The sequence below is a fragment of the Podarcis cretensis genome (genome assembly GCF_951804945.1).
Source record: "Podarcis cretensis genome assembly, chromosome: 10".
Classification (NCBI taxonomy): Eukaryota; Metazoa; Chordata; class Lepidosauria; order Squamata; family Lacertidae; genus Podarcis; species Podarcis cretensis.
The window spans coordinates 75,376,071-75,397,679 of NC_137179.1; the positions used below are offsets into that span (position 1 = coordinate 75,376,071).

General features: G+C 44.4%; 1 protein-coding gene across 1 annotated transcript in view; it reads right to left on the reverse strand.

Moving 5' to 3' along the window:
- The window catches only part of ELAPOR2 (endosome-lysosome associated apoptosis and autophagy regulator family member 2), a 91,154-nt gene extending 73,630 nt beyond the window's left edge, over positions 1 to 17,524 (reverse strand). The window contains exon 1 of the mRNA XM_079993595.1: positions 17,367 to 17,524. The gene's annotated coding sequence lies outside the window, so the exon portion shown is untranslated. The remainder of the gene's footprint in view (positions 1 to 17,366) is intronic.
- Between the last annotated feature and the right edge of the window lie 4,085 nt (positions 17,525 to 21,609).

The following is a 21,609-nucleotide window of genomic DNA, read 5'->3' on the forward strand; positions in this document are numbered from 1 at the left end:
ATCAGTCTGTCACACACCCCCATGCAAGTCACATGTATTGTTATTATTTTTATTAAATTCACTGTCTTTGTGAGCATAGTGTGACTGTGTGCTAGGCTGTGACTAGTGTGTGGTACAATATCTTCCCCTGAAGATAGATGATAGATAGAGATAGATGATAGATGATAGAGATAGATGATAGATAGATAGATGATAGATAGATGATAGATAGATGATAAATGATAGATGATAGATGATAGACAGATAGATAGATAGGTGATAGATAGATGATAGAGATGATAGATAGATAGATAGATAGATAGATAGATAGATAGATAGATAGATGATAGATATAGATAGATGATAGATAGATATGAGAGAAAAAACATGGGAAATGATCCCTGGTCAGCTAAATTCACCCATGCTCAGAATAAATAAGTGATTGCTGGGTTAGCTTGGGGTCTAGTTTATTGCCTTTTTCAAGAAAAGGAAATTTGCAATGTCTCAGTTTGCATATTTTCTCAAGGCAGGGACAGCTACTACCTCTCCTTGCAGACTGTGCAATGACTAGACTAAGCCAGCCATTAGAGGCAGTTAGCAAGGCACTCGGGGCCTCTGTGCCCCTTAGCCACACTTGTCACTGTTGCATCTGAGCACCTAATGCAGGGAAATAGGACACTCACTAAAAAGAAGCTCTAACGAGTAAGACCTGTAATAAAATGTTGCCGTATTGAATTTACTGTCCTAATCCAGGATACTCCCTTCCCACCTGGTTTTGCATTCCTGGCTTTCTAAAGGTGGTTTTGGATTTGCATGAACTTCTGCAAGTCTTGGGGTCACCCTAGGCCTGCTCTTATGCACAGGTGGTGCCATTTTGGAGACATAAGCAGCAACACGCTCACAGCCTGAACATTGGAAACTGAGCAACCAAGTGGCTCAAGGGCCAAAACAGCCAAAGATTTCCCTGCTGTGGGCCTTTTGGCTCTCTCCTTGATCAGGGTAGTCAGTTTGTTACCCAATTTGTGCAGTAGATATTATACACCAGAGGTCGGCAACCTAAGGCCCATGAGCCGGTTCCAGCCCATGAGCTTCCTGGAACTGGCCCACAGCCCTTCCGTGGATCGGCGTGGGGATTCTGTGCTTTCCCCCCCCCCCACAGTGCCATTTTTTTCTCGCCACGGGGACCACCTTTCAGGTGGGCAGAACGCCGGAAATAGTGTGTGCGCATGCGCATGGGCGCTCCTCCATCCTGGAAGTGCGCTGGAAATAGCTTGAGAGCATGCACAGGCGCGCACGGGGGCGCACGCTCCGGCCCACCAAGAGGTCTGCCGGGGAGTGGACCTGACCGGCCTCAAAAAACGTTGCCGACCCTGTTCTACAGAATGCCAGATTACCAAACAGACAGAGTAGACACCTTTTATGGGCCCCATGACAACAGATCAATATAATATTGATTTGATCTTGAAAGGAAATTACAAAAACGTATTAGAAGATAATTTGGGAAGGGCACCCCCAAGATCTTGACTGCCTGGGGGCCTCCACAGGGATTCTACACCATGGATGGTTTATGCGAAATTGTTCTCACTTTTTCACCATAAAAGCATGAGACTTTCTTTAAAGTCCTGCAGACACTGAAAGTTTGCTTCAAGCCATAATACAGTTCCTTGCAATAATGTATTTAAAGTGCTGGTAATTCTCCAAAGGATTGCACTGTGTGATGCACAAAATATTCTCAAGGGATTTCTAAACAGCCTTCCTTGGAAGAGGAAAACAATTTTTTTTCATGTAAAAAGTATAAGAAAGCCTTTTAACCAGAACATTTTTTGGGTCTTGCCATTACATTAAGTTTAAGAGAAAAGAATGGGGATTAAAATTTCAGCAAATTTCAGCTCTAAAAACAGTTTGGTTGACTGGTTGCTTTTTAAAAATAAAACACAATGCATTTATGTGAATTTCAAACAATCAAAAATAAATAAATCTGTAGGTGAAACCTGGAGTGGAACTATGAAGAGTCCCTGAATCTAAATATTTCTGACCTCTATTAAGTTGGTTCTGCAGTTAGACATTTATCTTGGACTAAGTGAAATGCATGGCCCTGCAGTCTCCAAGGCAGAGAATTGCTCTTTGCGCCTGACCAGTTGGTCAGCAGTCAGTTTGTAAACCTTATCATTGTGTTATTTTGGATAGCCTTCCTTCAGAAGGTGATATGGAACATGACAGCTTTTGCTGGCTTCTGTACTGAAGCCTCCCTAGAACTGAATTGCCAGGAAATAGGACTTCTCCCACAGCGCTTTCCATTTCTAAACAAGGACAGCTACATCCAGCACCAGAACAATGGCATCACGTTAACCATGGGTGACAGTAATAATGGAAAAGACAGTGGTTTCAAACTTTCTTCCTGCAGGTCAGTTGCTGCACATGGGCAAGGAGCCCTAAGGATGGTGATGCAGCCAGGGCAGAACCTCAGAGCTGAAATCCAGCAGTTGGCATTAGACAAACACACACACACACACACACACAGAGGGGAGGCAGCAGGTCAGACATGTGCATGGGTACAGTGGCACATTATATTATTTTTGTTTTAAAATATATGTTATCCTTTTCTACAACAAAAGGTCTCTTTCCCAAGTAAGCGTGCTTAGCATCATGGCAGCAGGAGTTACTTTGCTATCACAAATTAACTGGAACAGCAGCAAAAGGTTTTATCTTAACATTTAAGTCCTTGTGGCCTTAATTTGCTATAATTATCCAATTTATTCAGCCTGCTTGTCACTGAAATGGGAAGCCTGTGTCTAAGCTGTACCACTTCAGAATGCACGTGGGCACTCACACAACCCAATACTCATCCATACCAAAAACAGGAATAGAGATGCGTGCACACAGAAAACTTGTGACTCAGGGAGCAGGGTCTAGCCTCGTCTTATCCCTAACATGCTACTTATCTATGATGAATAAAAACACATGGAAAGCATGGGCCTAGAAATCCTCCCCAACGACAATGCTCAGGTGTTCCTCTCACCACGACAAAGTGCCCACAAATGGGACTCCCAGGTCCACTGAGGAAAGCATGGCTTTTGTTTTGGCAACCACTTGCCTCTGGCTCAGAATGTCACTGCCCCCCCCCCCCCAGGGAGAAGGCATCTCTCACCATGCTGCCATTCTCTGCCACTTTGTGCCTCCAGTATAAACTAGGAGGGAAGTACTCAACCCTCTCCTGGGTCTCATATGTGTCAGGTAATTTAGAAAAGGGACAGGGCAAGTTGTGACAATGAACGGTAACCATTGTTACTCTAGTGTGGACTCATTTAAAGTAATGAATTTAAGTAATTTAAGTCACTTGGTGTCAATGGGTCAGCTCTAAGTATATCTACCATTGGATTTCACCAGATTTTTCTGAAGAGACCTTTTCACAAAATGAGAGGAAAGAAAAAATCTTAGAAAAAATAAAAGAAGGAGAGAAGAAATTGAGGTCCAAACCAAAGTCCCATGAGATTTTGAGAGAAATAAAGTTTTATCAGACGCAATACATGGAGCTCATGAACCAACAGATAGAATGGAAGATAAAGCAAATGAGACAAAGAACTTTTGAATCAGCGGATAAATGTGGGAAACTTCTGTCATGGCAATTGAAAAAAAGGCAGAAAATGAACACCGTGACAAGTCTAGAAATGGACGGAAAAATTATCCACAAACCTAATGAGATAAATAATTGTTTTCAAAGTTTTTTCAAGAAATTGTATGCACAAGGGCCAATTAATGAACAAGAAATAGAAGAATTCATCAGAAAATACGGCTTACCAAAAATTCCAGAACAAAGTAAAAGGATCTTAAATGAGGAAATAACAGAACAAGAAATAGAGGGTGCCATCCAAAATATGAAATTGGGAAAATCACCAGGACCAGATGGCTTGACGGCTAAATACTACAAAATGCTGAAAGAATGGTTGATACAACCACTGAAGGAAGTTTGCAATGAAATTCTGATGGGGAAAAAGGCACCTGAATCGTGGAAAGAGGCTTTCATCTCACTTATACCGAAGACAGAAACTGAGAAGAACCAGGTTAGAAACTACCGCCCTATATCTTTACTCAATGTGGATTACAAAATTTTTGCAGACATTTTGGCAAAAAGATTGAAAAGAGTGCTGATAGAGGAGATTCATAAGGATCAAACAGGCTTTCTCCCAGGGAGACACATGTCAGACAATGTGAGGAACATTATAGACATTTTGGAGTTGTTAGATGTTGACATTAATAGGAAGGCAGTTTTGATTTTTGTGGACGCGGAGAAAGCCTTTGACAATATCTGTTGGACTTTTATGAAAAAGAATCTCCAAGGGATGGGGGTAGGCCAAGGTTTTGAAAACGGTATAGGTGCAATATATTCTAAACAAAAAGCTAAGTTGATTGTAAACAATGTGGTAACAGAAGAAATATCCATAGAAAAAGGTACACGGCAGGGATGCCCAATATCCCCTTTGCTTTTTATATCAGTCCTGGAGGTTTTGTTAAATATGATTAGAAAGGACCAGTTGGTTAAAGGAGTTCAGGTCGGAGTTAGACATTACAAACTAAGAGCATTTGCAGATGACCTAGTATTGACCTTGCAACAGCCAGACACTAGTACTAAAAGAGTATTAGAATTAATTGAAATATTTGGTCGAGTAGCAGGTTTTAAATTGAACAAACAAAAAACGAAAGTGTTGGAGAAAAATTTAACAATGGAAGAAAGAGAGAGTTTCAGAACGAAACAGGCTTGGAAATAACAAAAAGGGTAAAATACCTGGGGATAAATTTAACATCCAAGAATGTGAACTTATTTAAGGATAATTATGAAAAAAGTTGGTCAGAAGTAAAGAAGGATCTGGAAATATGGTCAAGGTTGAAACTTTCCTTGTTAGGCCGAATCGCTACTATTAAGATGAATGTATTGCCTAGAATGCTGTTCTTATTCCAGACGTTGCAGATTTTGGACAAGATGGACTGTTTCAAAAAGTGGCAGAAAGACATATCAAAATTTGTCTGGCAGGGCAAAAAGCCCAGAATTAAATTTAAGATTTTAACTGATGCAAAGGATAGAGGGGGGTTTGCCCTGCCGGACTTAAGACTTTATTATGAATCGGCAGCTTTCTGCTGGTTGAAACACTGGCTACTTCTTGAGAACACTGACATTTTGGACCTGGAAGGGTACGACAATAGCTTTGGTTGGCATGCATACTTATGGTATGACAAGGTAAAGGTGTATAAAAGTTTTAAAAACCATATTGTAAGGAAAGCATTGTATAATGTTTGGATTAGATATAAAGATCTGCTGGAAAGTAAAACCCCTAGGTGGGTGTCACCAATGGAAGCCAGGGAAGTAAAAAAGCTTAATATGGACTCTAAATGGCCAAAATATCATGAGATTCTAGAATATGATGGTGAAAGGGTGAAACTTCAGAGTTATGAGAAACTAAAGCCTAAGGTTCGAGATTGGTTGCATTACCATCAGATAAATGAGACATTTAAACAGGACAGGAAAATAGGATTTCAGAAAGAGAAGTCAAAACTAGAAACAGAACTGTTGGAACCCAATACTAAGAACTTATCAAAAATGTATAACTTGCTGTTGAAATGGAATACACAGGATGAAACGGTGAAATCAGCAATGATTAAATGGGCACAAGATATTGGTCATGATATTATGTTTGCTGACTGGGAACAGTTATGGACCACCGGTATCAAATTTACTGCATGTAATGCTTTAAAAGAAAATATTATGAAAATGATCTATCGGTGGTACATGACCCCAGTCAAGCTTGCAAAAATTTACCATTTGCCTAATAATAAGTGTTGGAAATGTAATGAGACTGAAGGCACTTTCTACCACCTTTGGTGGACCTGCCCAAAGGTTAAAGCTTTCTGGGAAATGATCTATAATGAAATTAAGAAAGTCCTTAAGTGGACCTTTCCTAAGAAACCAGAGGCTTTCCTCTTGGGCATGGTTGGCCAAGTGGTGTTAAGGAAGGATAGGATTTTCTTTATGTATGCCACTACAGCAGCAAGAATTCTACTGGCAAAGTATTGGAAGACGCAAGAACTACCTACTCTGGAAGAATGGCAAACAAAGGTGATTGACTTTATGGGACTGGCCGAGATGACGGGCAGAATCCGTGACCAGGGGAAAGAGACAGTGGAAGAGGACTGGAAGAAATTTAAAATATATCTTAAAAATAATTGTAAAATTGAGGAATGTTAAGATGTCAGGGGGTAAGAGGTAAAGAATTGCAGCAGTAATCAAAAAAACTAAAGGAATCTTTATGAAAGGGAATTAAGATAATGGACCTAAGGGTTGCTAAAGAACCATCAAACAAGGATGCAGGGATGGGGAGGTATGGGGAAGTCAAAAGAAAGAAGGGTATGAAATGATGAGTTTGAAGTTATATTGTTTTGTATTGTTTTTGTTATCTGTCTGAAAAATGAATAAAAATTATTTAAAAAAATAAATAAATAAAAATAAGTAATTTAAGTCACTTGGTGTCAATGGGTCAGCTCTAAGTATATCTACCATTGGATTTCACCCAATGTTTTTCATTCTGGTGATCACATGCCTTCAGCAGAAAATGAGAGATTATTCATCATGAGTTCTCTACATTGTGGTATTGGCATAGCTATTGACCACAGTATGTTACCTGAACCGCCAAACCTGGCTGTGATAGCCCTTGGATGGAGAGCAGTTCAGAAGTATTGTGAAGAGCTATTGGACAGTGAAAAGGTCTCCCTTGGGAGATGGTGGACGCTCCTTCCTTGGAGGTCTTTAAGCAGAGATTGGATGGTCATCTGTCAGGGATGCTTGAGCTGAGACTCCTGCATTGCGGGGGGTGCACTAGATGATTCTTTCCACCTCCCCAGCTCTATGATTCTGCCACATACAAAGCAGCTGTAAACTTTGAACCAAGGCTCCTGCTTGCCTAATGTAGTAACAATCGCTAGTTTGCATGTTTACATTGATACCATGACAAAATTAAGCCACTACCTAGGCATTAATACAGAGTTGTTGCTTTCATAAAAGTCAAACAGATGAGTTGGCTGTCTTGACAAGCAGCCCCACAGAAGAAAGCTCCACCTCTGATTATTTCCCACCACCTAAATTCCACAAGAGACTTCTAGTAGACAGCAAAGGCTCAAGAGTAAAAACCCACCTGCTCCAGTCCATAAGCCTTGTTAACAGGCCCAAGCTTCCGGGCTACAAAGACTGAGTTTTTTTTAAAAAAATATCAAAATAAATGCATAGCAAATGGTTTTTACATTATTTTGAACAGTTTGGCACAGCAGCTGTTAAACGTCTAGGAAGGAAATCCATTTCAACAAGGTTTACCGTTCAACAAGGTTTATCGTGATTAGCTCACTTTTCTCTTCAAGATTTTTCTGAAGAGACCTTTTCACTGGCATTTTCTCCTCTCCTCATTAAAAGAGAGCAGGCAGGATCCTCGAAGAACAACAGGTCTGACATGAGCAGAACTGGAATGACTCCTCCACATGCACAGCAGCTGCTGTGAGATTTAAATGAGCTCTTGAGCTGAACACTAGTTCAACGCTTTGAAGTCCTTGGTGCCTCTTATAAAATGTCCTGCCGATTAGGCCTGCCAATTATTGAATTTGCCAAGAAAAAAGCACACCAAGAACTCAGGCCAATATAAGTTTCAATAGTGGGAGTGGTCCCTACTCACAAATAAATAGTCAATAGTAACAGAAACTAATCCATTCAAAAGTATGTATTCTGACAAGGATTACAAACTCAAATAGAGATTACAAACTCAAACTCATAAAAATATGTATAACACAATAATTCATTACAGAATTAGAGATAAGAGTTTATGAGTAGAGATAAGTTCATGTTAGTCCATAGTCAGATTCATCGTGGAGGTCTTAGTTTCAATCACTGAGCAGAAGTCAGAAGTCAGTTATGGATTAAATCAGGACAGGGCCCTGTTTCGATGTATTCACCTTCATCAGCTGGATGTATCAAATGTTACATGAAAATACATTTAAATTCTAAATTATCATGAATTATAATTTATAAAACAGCATTATATAACATTTGGTTCCTTACCTAATTTTTAAAGGGTTGTGTAAGTTTGAATACTTTCGGATAAATATATCCTGTTATTTTCTACGTTTCTCAAGGATAAGAACTGAAAATAATCAATATTAATAATAGTTACATGTGTTGAATCAAATTAAAAACTCTAAGGCAGCATATAATCATATGATTCCTCACCTACGTGTGGGTAGATCAATGTGTATCTTGAGCTTTTCTGTGCATTTTCAATTTGAAAGTGAGCCTGTTACCTTTTATATGCGTTTAAAGGGGTAGATGAGATCCCCTAGATCTTCTTAAAGGCATAGAGTTCTAAAGTTCAGAGGACAGCTGCAGTTTAATTTGAGATCTTAAAGAAATGATGTATAATCCTGATATTGGCATGAGTTCTTATATTGGCCTGAGTTCTTGGTGTGCTTTTTTCTTGGTATACTTAATAACAAGAACTCCAATGATTGAATTTGGGCATCTGAGCAAGACCTGGGGACAGAGCCTGCATTGGATCTGCAGCTGGAGGGCCTTTGAAGAGTTTACTGGCACAGCCCATTGGGGGAGATCAAGAGGGTAGAGTTCGGCACTCACTGGTGCACAAAACACTGTCCATTCAGGCCAGGGGAGGCACCCCAATCAAACGCTGTCTTACCCTTTTCCTGAAACTGGCCAACACACACAAATAGCCAGACTCCCACCCACTCACCCAGTTGTTGGTAACCCTACTCCAGACTTTATTTGTTTTCAAACTGCAGTCTATTTTGGTGTTTTTAAAAATGCATGGTTTTTTAAAAAAAATTCAAGGGTTATTATTTGTGGCTCACAAAAATATATATTTTTCCTATTGGCCGTAATGGGGCTGTGCTGGTGTATGCTGAGAACCCCACCTGAGTTACTTTCTCCCCAACCAGGGAAGAAGTAGAATGGGCTTCATTTATTTATTTACAGCCACGGGGCTATATGCATCAATAAAACAAACTTAAAAACTAAACCAAATTAAAATTGCAACAGCATAAAAGAGGAACACCATAAAACAACAGCCCAACACGGGGAAACTCGTCAAATTCATCAAAACCAATCCCTCTCTTCAAAAACTTAGTGGAAGAGGTGCATATTCACCTGTCATTTAAAAATATGAAGTAAAGTTTCAAGATAGACATCAGTAGGGAGAGAGGGTCACATTTGCTAAGCCACCACTGAAAAGTGGCCCAAATAAGGTCCTTTTTAAATAGACTGGAGCAAAATCAAAACCCAAGAAAGTAATTTAAAAAAATGATTTTGAGTTATAACTGAAAAACAGTAAGATTGGATGGCTTTACCTAAATATTTCAAATATTGATATAGAAACATAAAAAGAAGGAATTATTTGATAAAGTAGGATAGAGATATGCAACAAAATGTTCCAGAAAGAGATGTGACTTTGCAGTTGCAGCAAAGTCTAAGCAGAACTGGAACCTAATAGTAATTAATGGCATCCGTCTCCATGGAAAAGCAAAGTGATCAGAAAGGGGAGGGACAGGAACTTTGGATTTGCCAAGGAGAAAAGGGGTATCCCTGCCCCGCCAGGAAAGCCACTCCTAAATTTCTGGATTCTCCAGGAAGCCCCGGCGCTGGAACTTGAAAACGGTGAGTTTGCTGGTATCCTACAGGAACTTGCTGCTGAATTAATAAAGCTGGTGAACCATGAGGGCATCTCTGAACAGATTGCATGATGGGACTCACCACAGCTAGAGGCTGTGTCTAGGTTTGGTTGCCCCATGTGCTGCAGAATGAAGCCATTGGTTACACTTTCCCACAGCACTCTCCTTCCCATGCCACAAACCCACAATTTGTTTTGCCAAGTCTCCCTCTGTCTTCTTTAGTCATCTCAAATGAATCATGGGATGGAACCTCATTGACACCTCCTCTGCCTGCTCACCCAGGTTCTCCCTTGCCTTTCATTTCCACAGAGACTTCCCCCCCCCCCGCCCCACACAACACTAATACTGCCAGCAGCCAAAGAAGTAACATTCCCCATGCCTCTAAATGAATCATGGGATGGAACCTCATTGACACCTCCTCTGCCTGCTCACCCAGGTTCTCCCTTGCCTTTCATTTCCACAGAGACTTCCCCCCGCCCCCCCCCCCCGCCCCACACAACACTAATACTGCCAGCAGCCAAAGAAGTAACATTCCCCATGCCTCTAAATACACTCAGTTTTAAAAACTAATGAGCTTATATGCTCCTGTGACCATTTTTGGAAGCAACACTGTGACTGTATTATCCAATTCAGGGAGTCCCAAGTCTTCTGATGAAGTTAAGTGATCTGAGGGTTCACCTGAGGGTTTCCCTCTCCCTAACTGAGAATAATTCTTGCCATTGCTATCCTCTGCCAGGCAGGGCAGTACACTCTGCCTAACTCTGTTCAAGTATATGTACATTGTAGTGTGTCTGCACTTCTATCGATTCCAGAAGATTACCGGTAATTGTGTAAGAGTTTGCTGCAGAAAAGCCCACTCCCAGAAGCCCCAGCCTCCATCCCACAATGCTTTGGGGTGCACCTGATGCATCCAATCCCATGAGGCTCCACTCCTGACTCACCTGCTCTGCTTTGGTCATGCCTTTGCTCTCTCCTGGGGGCAGGAACACACTTCTTAAGTCACAGTTTGATAATCCTTTTAAAAAGAAAGAAAGCTGGCCAATACCTCCAGGCAGGATTCGGGGGGGGGGGCTCCCAACAGGTGTTGGCAGTCAGTGTGCTTAGTTATGCATTAGTTGTTAAGACTGATGATGACTCTTACAATATCTTCAATCTACTTTCTTATCAGCCTAACTTTTTTTATAAAAAAATGCAACAGTTTTTATTCAGCTCAACATATTGGCAACGCTAGCAGTCTATGGCACATTGTGTTGGCTTATATATATGTACCCTTAGTCATAGGGTAGGAGTTTTGCTGTCAAAACAGGCTCTCAATCCACCCACTCTTCCTTGCCAGAAAAAGGGATAATGGTGGGTCCTTGTATAAGCAAAGACTAGAGAGTTACATAAGTATAAAACATGAATAGGGGGCCTCATTTGAAAGTATGAATTGCTAGTTGACTTTGCCATGAAGTTACTCAGAACAAGTTCAACTTCTGCTGTAGATGCAGAATATATTGTGCTTCATCACATCTGATTTAGATGCTAATTCTCCTAACTTGCCTCCTTAAGAGCTGCTTCAGATATCAATATATGTACTGGAACATCTATCGCATCTATCGCAGAGTGACTAGAAAAAGACATTCATTAATGAGGATTATTCCTCACTTAGTATGCTGCAAGTTCTGGTGTTGCTGTTAAAATGTAAAGGTAAAGGACCCCTGGACAGTTTATTCCAGTTAAAGGCAACTATGGGGTTGCGGCGCTCATCTTGCTCCAGGCCAAGGGAACTGGTGTTTGTCCACAGTCAGCTTTCCAGGCCATATGACCAGCATGACTAAATCGCTTCTGGCGCAATGGGACACTGTGACGGAAACCAGAGCACAAGGAAACACTGTTTACCTTCCTGCCGCAGCGGTACCTATTTACCTACTTGCACTGGTGTGCTTTCGAACTGCTAGGTTGGCAGGAGCTGGGACAGAGCAATGGGAGCTCACCCGTCTCACACCGAGAGACACTACTCTTGGCCTCCGCCTCAAACTCTCCCACAAATGCCCCAGTTTGAGAGTTCTTGGTTGCAAGCTCCCAGATGCGGCAATGAGTTAAGTTTGCTGCTGGCTGCTAACTCCTCCCTCAACTCACAGAGATGATGATAGATAGATAGATAGATAGATAGATAGATAGATAGATAGATAGATAGAAAGATAGACAGATGATAGAGATATAGATATATGAGAGAGAGAGAGATGATAGATAGATAGATAGATAGATAGATAGATAGATAGATAGATAGATAGATAGATATAGATAGATAGATAGATAGATAGATAGATAGATAGATGATAGATAGATAGATGATGATAGATAGATAGATAGATAGATAGATAGATAGATAGATGATAGATATGTCATTTTTTAAAATGTACAAGTTTGGATTTTGACTTGGCTTAATAGTCACTGCAACTGCAGCAGGAAATTTAGTATCAGCTGAACTGGTCAACTTTGCCCCTTTGTTCATTCTCCTGCTCCTGCCATTCATTTATCACAAGTATTTGCATGAGTAACAACAGACAACCAGACCTGCCCATCAGTCTCTCCCCCCCCCACTCCCCCCCTCAATTCCACTTTCTATCCTTTGGGAAGAGGGATATCATCTGAAGGCAGTATCATTTAAAAACAAACAAAAAATGATCAAACTCTGGGGAGAAAGAATGTGTTTGTGTTAACATGTATATTATGTCTTAGCACCAGCTTGCTACCGTCTAAAATCTTTTGCTAGAATGACAACAAGTTTGCCTCCTTCTTAAACTGCTTACAAGATCAAAAGGCCTTGAAAACTGAACACACCGGCCATGAAAGCAACAGATAGGCAGAGAAAGACCTCAACATTTCCCCAAACTATTTTATTCCAGAAAGTTGCTGAGTTCAGCATGCATGTCCGCCAGACCTCAAAACTTGACTTTCACTTGATCCAGGGCAAAAACAAATTGCTTGCTATGGCTTCTCTTCAGATAACTGGTTATTAAGAAACATAAAGAATTGCTTGGAGGAGGCAGAACAGGACGACTCGTTAAGTACTGTATTGTTAAAGCAGGAACTACAGTGGGCTTTATATTGTTGGTTGGTTTGCTGATTTACTACTAAAATACCCGTAATAAAGCAGAAAGAACGGCAAGGAAGAGAGCTAAGGACTGACTTCAGGTTCCAGTGCTGGAGATGCAATCTGTTTTGAAGTTTATTTCTTTTGGTAGAGCCAAATGGACATGGCTGAAAACCAAGCTAGTATTTATCTGCATATCCCTATCCTTTTCTTTGCAGAGTCCCACCCTGGGCTCTGCTTCTTGATCACTTGAGACTGGTGTGGAACAACCCAGGAACTGGCTTTATTATATACAGAGATTGATATCCTACAACCTTTTGGTTTAATTATTTACTTGTGTTTTATCTTGTACAGTGGTACCTCGGGTTTCATACGCTTCAGGTTACATACGCTTCAGGTTACAGTCTCCGCTAACCCAGAAATAGTACCCCGGGTTAAGAACTTTGCTTCAGGATGAGAACAGAAATCGTGCTCTGGTGGCGCGGGGGCAGCAGGAAGCCCCATTAGCTAAAGTGGTGCTTCAGGTTAAGAACAGTTTCAGGTTAAGAACGGACCTCCAGAACGAATTAAGTTCTTAACCTGAGATACCACTGTATTTTATTCTGTGAACCACCTTGGGATCTCTTGATGAAGGGTGGTGTATAAATTTAATAAATAATAACAACTCCTGGTCAGAAACAGCAGAGGTGAACATTGCAGGGGGGTCACCAGCATCTCCGAAACTCTGCCGTTTTCAGTGGGCAGGGCAGAAGCGGCAACTGCTCTGGCCAGAGCAGCAGAGAAGTCAGAGTTGGGCACATAATTGGTAAGTGGACTGGCTGAGGATCTGGGAGATTCTCGGCCAGCCCAGCTTCACCCCCTCCCTGCCTCCCAAAAGCTCCCTTTAGAGGGCTTGCAAGCAGGCCTAGCAGGGGCCCTTGTGCCAGGGCAGCAGAGCCAAGCACAGGGACACCCACATCAAATCCAAACACCATCCAGAAGGGTAGAGTAGAGGCTTCTGTTTGTCTGTAAGGCTGCAATGCTAAGCACATTTACTGGCGAGTAGGGCCCATGGACCTCCATGGAACCTATTTCTGAGTACATAGCCCTGTGCTTCTGCTGAACATCCTCCATAAGCCAACTGTCTAAAATATATTCCCAAATCAAAATACGAATACATAATTAATCAAAACGTCAACATTAACAATGGGGGGGAGAGGATTCAGTTTCCATTTTATTCATTTTTCAGCAGTGCCATAATCTGGGTGAAATAAGAATGCCTTAGCTTTACTCTGAACAAGGAGGAGAAAGAAATAAGCCAATTCCCTTCAGGAATAATTTTCAACTCTTTGTGCCACCACAGAAAAGACCCTGCAGAGGCAGCCATGGAACATTTTCCCAATATAAATTGAGCACGCAGCACAGCCTGTCAGAGACTCTTCAGTGAGAGTGGGCATTTCTGAAACTGCCTTATATTGAGTCAGGCTATTTATCCATCCAGCCCACTATGGTCTACTGCAACCGGCAGAAGCTCTCTTTGGCAGAGAATTGCTTCCCCGCCCCTGCCTCTTGAACGTTTTAATGGAAGACACCAGCAGTTTCTCTTTGGACTTCTGCAGGCACAGCACAGAACATCCTATCAGCACTCAAATGTTGCAAAGGAGGAAATGGTTGCAGTGCCTTGTAGGCCAAGGCTGGGGAACTTTTTTTTCTGGCAGGCCGACCAGATCCTTATCTCCTCAATCCCTGACAGGCCAAATCTGACAGATGGGTGAGGCTGCCCACCTGTCAATCAACCAATGGCACACTGTGAAGGACTTCACAGCCAGACAATCAGGAGAGGGCGGAGCTGCCCTTTGAAAGCATCGTCTGCCCACTGGATGTTGTTGCCCTAGAGCTCCCATCAGCCCCAACCAACTTAGCCAAAGGTCATCCAAAAACATCCGCAGTCCCAAGAGTGAAGAAGGCTGAGCTGAGTGGTTTAGTGTGTGTCCTGCCCTTTTTGAATGAACAGCTTACCTCATCAGCTGCATCGGGTAAAAAAGATACGTACATATGGCAAGCCCATAAGTGTAATAATACCTTGTGGAGCCAATGTGGATAGAATTTGGAACAAGGAGCTAGGAAATAAGGTTTCAAATCCTGCCTCAGTCAGGACACTCAGTGCATCGTCTAGAACAGGGTTTCTCAAACTTGGGTCTTCAACTGTTTTTGGACTTCAGTTCCTTTCATCCCTGACCACTGGTGCTGCTAGCTAGGGATGATAGGAGTTGTAGTCCAAAAAACAGCTGGAGACTCAAGTTTGGGAGACGCTGGTTTATGGCAAGGCAGGCTTCAGCCCAGCTTACCTTTAACCTAGCTAAGTGGTAGAGCATCTGTTTTGCATGAAAGAGGTCCCAGGTTCAGTCCTCAACATCTCCATGTAGGGCTGGAAGAAACCCCTGTCTGCAAACTGCTACCAGTCAGTGTAGACAATATTAAGCTATATGGACAAAGATTTCTTGGTGAAAGGCAGCTTCCGGTGTTTTTCACCAAACTTATCTTACAGGATTGCTGTGAGAACAAAATGTATGCCATCTTGAGTTCTCTGGAGGAGGTGATGAAGACAGGTTTCAAATGAGAAGAGAAAAGTGAAAAGCCAAGCTCAAGGCCCTCTTGGTCCTTTTCACAGATCTAACAAAGTAAACAAGCAAAACCTCAGGCCCAGTGCTTGCACAAGAAACCCACGCTGCTTAGCATGGCAATGGGATTGAGGGCGTCACTGAATTCAGTGCCAGAGGGATGCCCCAGAAACCTCCGCCATAATGCTGCAGAGGGCACTAGGGAGCAACTCTCCTCCCAGAGGGAGCTATGGGATCCTGGCAAATGCACTAGATCCCATAGTGCAGAGGGTGGGCGGAAGACAATCTGGATCTGATCTGCAGTAGGTCAACAAATGTTTCTGATCCCCAATTGTTTAGCAGTAGCAGCACCAAAAAGCAGCACCCACCTCCCCCCATATTAGAAGCCCTGATCTCAGGTAACTCAAATAGAGATTTGTACTTGTACATACAAGTCCCGCTAGTGTGTAGCTCATGGGGTGCACCTGGGTCTGGTGAGTGGGCTTTGGGGACTTGTAAAGGTAAAGTAGACATAAAGTATGGTGGATCCTATAGACGTGAAGTCTGCCCAGGTCTGGTGTCGGGCAGCCAACCATGAAATCAACATTTCTTGAGGATGGCTCTGCTTGTGATTTTGGACAAAGCAACCTTTAAGGAAGATGAGTATACTTAAGTCTCTTTCCTTCCTTCTTTCCTTCCTTCAAAATAACACACACGCTGAATGCATCTCCCACCCACATGAGTTCCAGATTAATTTATACCAGGGTAACAGGCACTACAGAGGTGAAAAGCTGCTGGAGAAGACTGTTAAACTCAGAAAATACAACAGTCATCAGGGAAAGGGTTAAGCACTCCCTCAAGCTCCTCTGTCCAAAGCTAAACAGAGAGAGAGAGAGAGTTGATTTTAATTTTTAGAAAGCCCATCGAGGTCTCGCGGCATCTGCTTAGTTGCAGCGTGCAGCTGGCTCCTTAGAACAGGAGCCAAGAACCAGGAAGATTTCAATTAAAATCGCACCTCAGTTATGAAGTGATCCAGCAGCAGTCCCGCACACCCATTCCTAGCAGCAAACCCCATTAGATTCAATAGGCCTGACTTCTGAGCAGACGCGTGTTCGCTTTGTGCTGCCAGACAAGCACGAGGACTTTTCGATCTCTAAGGATGCCACCGTTTTTGCTGGCTCTGCTCCCAGCACCCAGAAATTCGGCAGGAGCTGCTCCCCCCCCCCGCTCCATTTATCGCCTTGCTCGCTTAATTTCTACGCGTCACGATGCTCCTGCTGCAAATGGCACAGGAGTAGAGGGAGGGGAGAGTGGCGACCCCACAGCCTCCGCTTTTTATTCGCAAAATGAGAATACTAATACAGTAATACTAATCGGCTAACTTGCTTATTGCCTTAGGAAGTGCGCTTTCTTGCTGTCGCTACTTTGGGGTCTAACTCGATCACACGCCACCCGATTCAAGCTGCACAATTGCTGTCGCTCTTGCACAGCAAACTCAGTCCCACCTCTCAAAAAAAACCTGGAGGTTTTGGCCCCAAGAAAAGTGTGTGAGGCCACACCTGCTTCGGTGCAACGACGTCATCCATCTCCCCTGAAAATGAATCCGAACAAACGCTCGTCTCAAGTAGCTCAGGTCTGGTCTCCGCGGAAACAAATCGGGAAGAACTCGCCAGGAACGCGGCGCCTGGAAGCAGCCCGAGGTCACAGACCTGGAGCGCTTCCCCCCTCAAAAGCCCTCTCTGAAATCCTATGAGAGCCCCCCCCCCCTCCTCGGCCAAGAAGCGCTGATACTTCGAGGGGATGGGCGTCCCAGCCAGGGACGCGGCCCGCTTTGCTCCCGACTTGCCCGAGGAGCGCGAGCGGGAGAGCGGGCGGGCGGCGCGGCGCCTCCTGGCCGCCTTGGGCGCGGGGCTCCCCCCCTGCCGCGCCCAAGTCCAGCTCGGCTCTGTCTGCCCGACGGGGAAGGAGAGGGAGAGGGAGAAGGAGAAGGAGAAGGAGAAGCAGCGTCCGCATCTCACCTCCTGGCACTGAGGCAGCTGCAGGATGGACGACGCCGCCACCGCCTCGGCGCTCCGGCAGCCCAGCAGAGCCCATCCGCCCAGGCACCACAGGAGGAGGCTCGGGGCCGGCGCGGCGCCCCTCCCGGCACAGCAGCAGCAGCAGCGCCGCCGCCGCCGCCGCATCCTGGCCCCCGGGCAGCTCCTGGCCGGGCTGCGGAGCGCCCAGCCCGACTCGAGCCCAAGCCCAAGCCCAAGCCCAAGCCCGCTCTCCCTTCGCCCCCGACCACGCCCCATCCCCGGCTCTCTTCCCGGCGCCGGCGCTGCTCCTTGCTCCTCCGCCTCCTCCTCCTCCTCCTCCCAGCCCGGAGAAACGGAGCGGCTGCCGGGCGCGCCACCTGCTCGCTCGCGCTCGCCCTCCGTGGCGTCGCCAACGGGGCGGACCGAGCCCGGCGCGGGAGGAAGGGGCGCGCAGTGCGCAGGCGCCGCTGCTCCGCGCTCTCGCGGCCGCCACATCCGGCGGCGCCTCCCGCCGCTCCGCCGCCCCGGGCGGCCGAGGGCGCACCTGTCCCGGGCGCGCTGCGCCGCCGAGGAGGAGAGGCGGGCCGGGGAAGGCGCTGGGGGTCGTGGGGGCGCGGCGAGGAGGTGGCCCGCTTGGCAAGCGGGCTTCGAGCGGGGCTCCTCGGCTGGAGGCGGCCGCGGGGTCTCCGGTAACGAGAGACCTTGCCTGGAGCAGCTGGGGGTCTGGGGCACCTGCTGTAGCATCTTTAATGCACCAGGCTAAATGGGGTCTTGCTTTTATGGAGTTCCATAGACTTCAAACTGCAATACACTAAGATGGAAGGAATAAAAGCGGCACAAGCATAATTAAAAATCAGTGTGAATATTTAACGCGTCGCATGTGCCAGCTTCCGTCGAAAATCCGCAGCCTTGCTGAATGAAGCCCGTGGGCCCCAGATTGGGATCTCGTGTTACTCTGTGGGTTTGCACGATTCCCATAGACTGAGACCCCTGCGCTGCGGCCTTATTTAAATGGTTTTGTTGGGGCATTGCTGGTATTGATTGAATTTTCTGGTATCTTAATTTTAAATCTTATGTGGAAATGTTCCATTTCATTGTGTACTTGCTGATATTTTATTTGTTACTTACAATTACTTTTGTTATGTTTGTAGTTATTGAACAAATAAAATGATGTATGTATGTATGTATGAGAAAGCGTGGGTGTGACAAAGCAAGATTTGAATTGAGGACTTTGTAAAATGTCACTCATTCTTCTCAGCTGCAGTCTGTGCCCACTTGCCTGGCAGGGAGTGTGTCCCTTGGGACCCCTTGGGAAAGGCTGCACCAGTTCCTGGAATAATGATAGATACTCAGCACTTCTATGGTGCTTTGGAGCACTCAAAGGCACAAGTATTTACTCAGAACCTTGATTCACTTCAGCAGTTTCACCCTGGAGTCTCCCTTATCCATGGCTTCCTTTCACCCAGGAGAACACATTTCCCACTGGATGTTGCTGGACTCCAGTTCCCCCAGCAGAGCCATGATCAGGAAGATGGAGAAGGTGGTCCAGTAACCACTGGAGGACCACAGGTTCCCACCTCTGCTTTAGCCAAACTCTAAAGCTGCGAACCAGGCAGAGTTTGGGGCGCCTGAGCCCATGGATTCAACAGAGTAGGCGCACTTCACTTTGCATAGGATGAGGCTGCATGTCTTGCAAGTAAACAAAGCTCTCTGCTTCTTGCACTATTTGCCCACAGGATTAAGTCAATGTTTTCCTTACTGAGCTCCCATGAGATTTTAACAGTGATGTCATGCTTCGCAATGGGAATTGAAGTGCACCTGTTTTTATAGCACAATGTGTTTTGAAAATGCTGTTCTGTGTCCTGTTAAAACTCCAGAAAAGTACTCAGATTCTTGGCAACTTCTGTAATAATCCTCCATGCCCTCTGAGTTTGCTTGAGTTTACCACAACTTACTTTTAAGCCTTAGGCAGACACTCCATGAGCATCCATGCAGCTGCTATTCATCCTGCAGATGTTCTCATGCTGATAAGAGAAAGCTCTATCTTGCCCACTTTCCTACTGGACTCTGCTCTTGTGCAGCTTTAATAAAAGCTTGATCTACAAACATTAGCAGATGACAGTGCTCATCTCTGTGCCATGAAAAGCTACACCGACCAGATCAAAGTGCTCTTAAAGCCACCAGGGCTATGGAAAGTAGTGCTTCCTTCTACTGCATGGTCCTTGCTAGATCTGGAAGCACGTCTGCTTCAACAGCAAAACGGATGCCTGCCTCCCAACTATAATCAACGATGAAGGTATTTAATATATCCTCTCCATATGGGCATGCTTGGCAAAAAACCATTTTTGGGCAGAAGTCCTGGTTATCACCAACCTAGTCCTCTTTGTGGTTTAAAGATGTGTATCTATTGTGATTTTATACTCTCCATATGATACCTTTTTTCAAGTCAAGAGCAATGGATCTTCTCTGCTTTGTTTGTGGCAAAACAGTTAATGCTGCAACACTGGAAGGAGATCTTTCTACCCTGAGTACAATACAGGATCACAGAGTTACATTCTCTGTCCTCCTATGAACTTGGAACCTACAGGCAAGAACAGCATGAAGACACACACATGGCTGTGTTTGTGTCTGAGTTTACTGAAACTTGTGCTTAGTGACCTGGGGGTATTGGTAACTCCTTGGCGTAGCTGAGACGCTTGATTTTCCTTACTTCCTCCTCTTGCTTCCTCCTCCTCCCTTTCAGTCCATCCCCGCTTCTCTGTTCCCATTGTTGCATAATTTAAATAGTATGGAATAAAAAAAATTGTTTGGAAAACCACCATATCTTTTTTTTAAGTACCAGAACAGGCTAGACCATTCCCCGCCCTGCTGATCCACTGGCAACCATATCTTTGTGAACCCCTGTGATATCATAGTTGCCAGCTATTCAGGCCATGGCCCAGCCCCCTCCCTCAGGGGTATCCAACACAGTGCCCTTCAGATAGTGTTGGATTACAAGTCCCATCAGCCCCACGTCCTATGGTCAGGGATAGTGGGGGTTGTAGTCCAGGAACATCTAGAGGGTACCATGTTAGCTACCTACCCCTGACACGCAGACTGGTTTCAGGGCTTTCCTGGGTTGTCATCAGTTAGGACCCCACCCACAGCACTTCTGCCCATGTACACATTAAACAGTTGGAAGAAGGGGTTCAGTCCCAGCAGACTGTCCTTCCCCACAACCCCAGCCTGGCCTACAGGGGGTTTGGCTGACTGCCTAACACACAGTACATTTTGCTAGGCTATCAGCCAAGTAACCCTATGTATCAGCTAAACAAGTGCATTTCTCCATGTATACAAAGCCCCAGGCTTCGGATTGTTCTTATGTGTAGCTTCTAGCCTAACAGGATGATTAGAACATAATTAAAAGGTAAAGGACCCCTAGCAGTTAAGTCCAGTCGCAAAAGACTCTGGGGTAGTGGCACTCATCTCACTTTACTGGCCAAGGGAGCCGACGTTTGTCCGCAGACAGTTTTTCCGGGTCATGTGGCCAGCATGCCTAAGCCACTTCTGGTGAAACCAGAGCAGCGCATGGAAATGCCATTTACCTTCCCGCTGGAGCAGTACCTATTTATCTACTGCACTGTGTGCTTTCGAACTGCTAGGTTGGCAGGAGCTGGGACCGAGCAATGGGAGCTCACCCCGTTGCAGGGATTCGAACCGCCGACCTTCCAATCGACAAGCCCTAGGCTCTGTGGTTTACACCACAGCACCACCCACGTCCCACCTAGAACATAATTACCCTGTCCCAATTTTTCTTATAGCTCAATAAAGAGACCAAATGTGTTTAAAATGTGCATTTTAGGATAAAAACGGGTTTGGAAATGCATACATTGAGATAAAGTGCATATCTAAATGTATTTTACATTAAAAGCATGCACAATTATATATATACTGATTAAAATATGTATTTAAATATGAAGTTTCAAGCATTTTTAAACGTTTGCAAATTAATGGAGAAATGGTACGAAACAGACTTATGAATGAACAAATATGCAAGTAACACAAATGGGGGGGGGAATGATCTGCCCATCCCCCAACTAAGCCATATGTTGTGAACAAACAGTGGCATAAAAGGGGCTGTATCATATTTTCCTCTGATCTGATGTTTTTACCCAACACACAACTGAAAAGGAGAATCTAAGCAGATGCCTTCATGTTTAGAAGAAAACCATTAGCAGCTGCTCCAAGATTAGCTTGGTCTCTA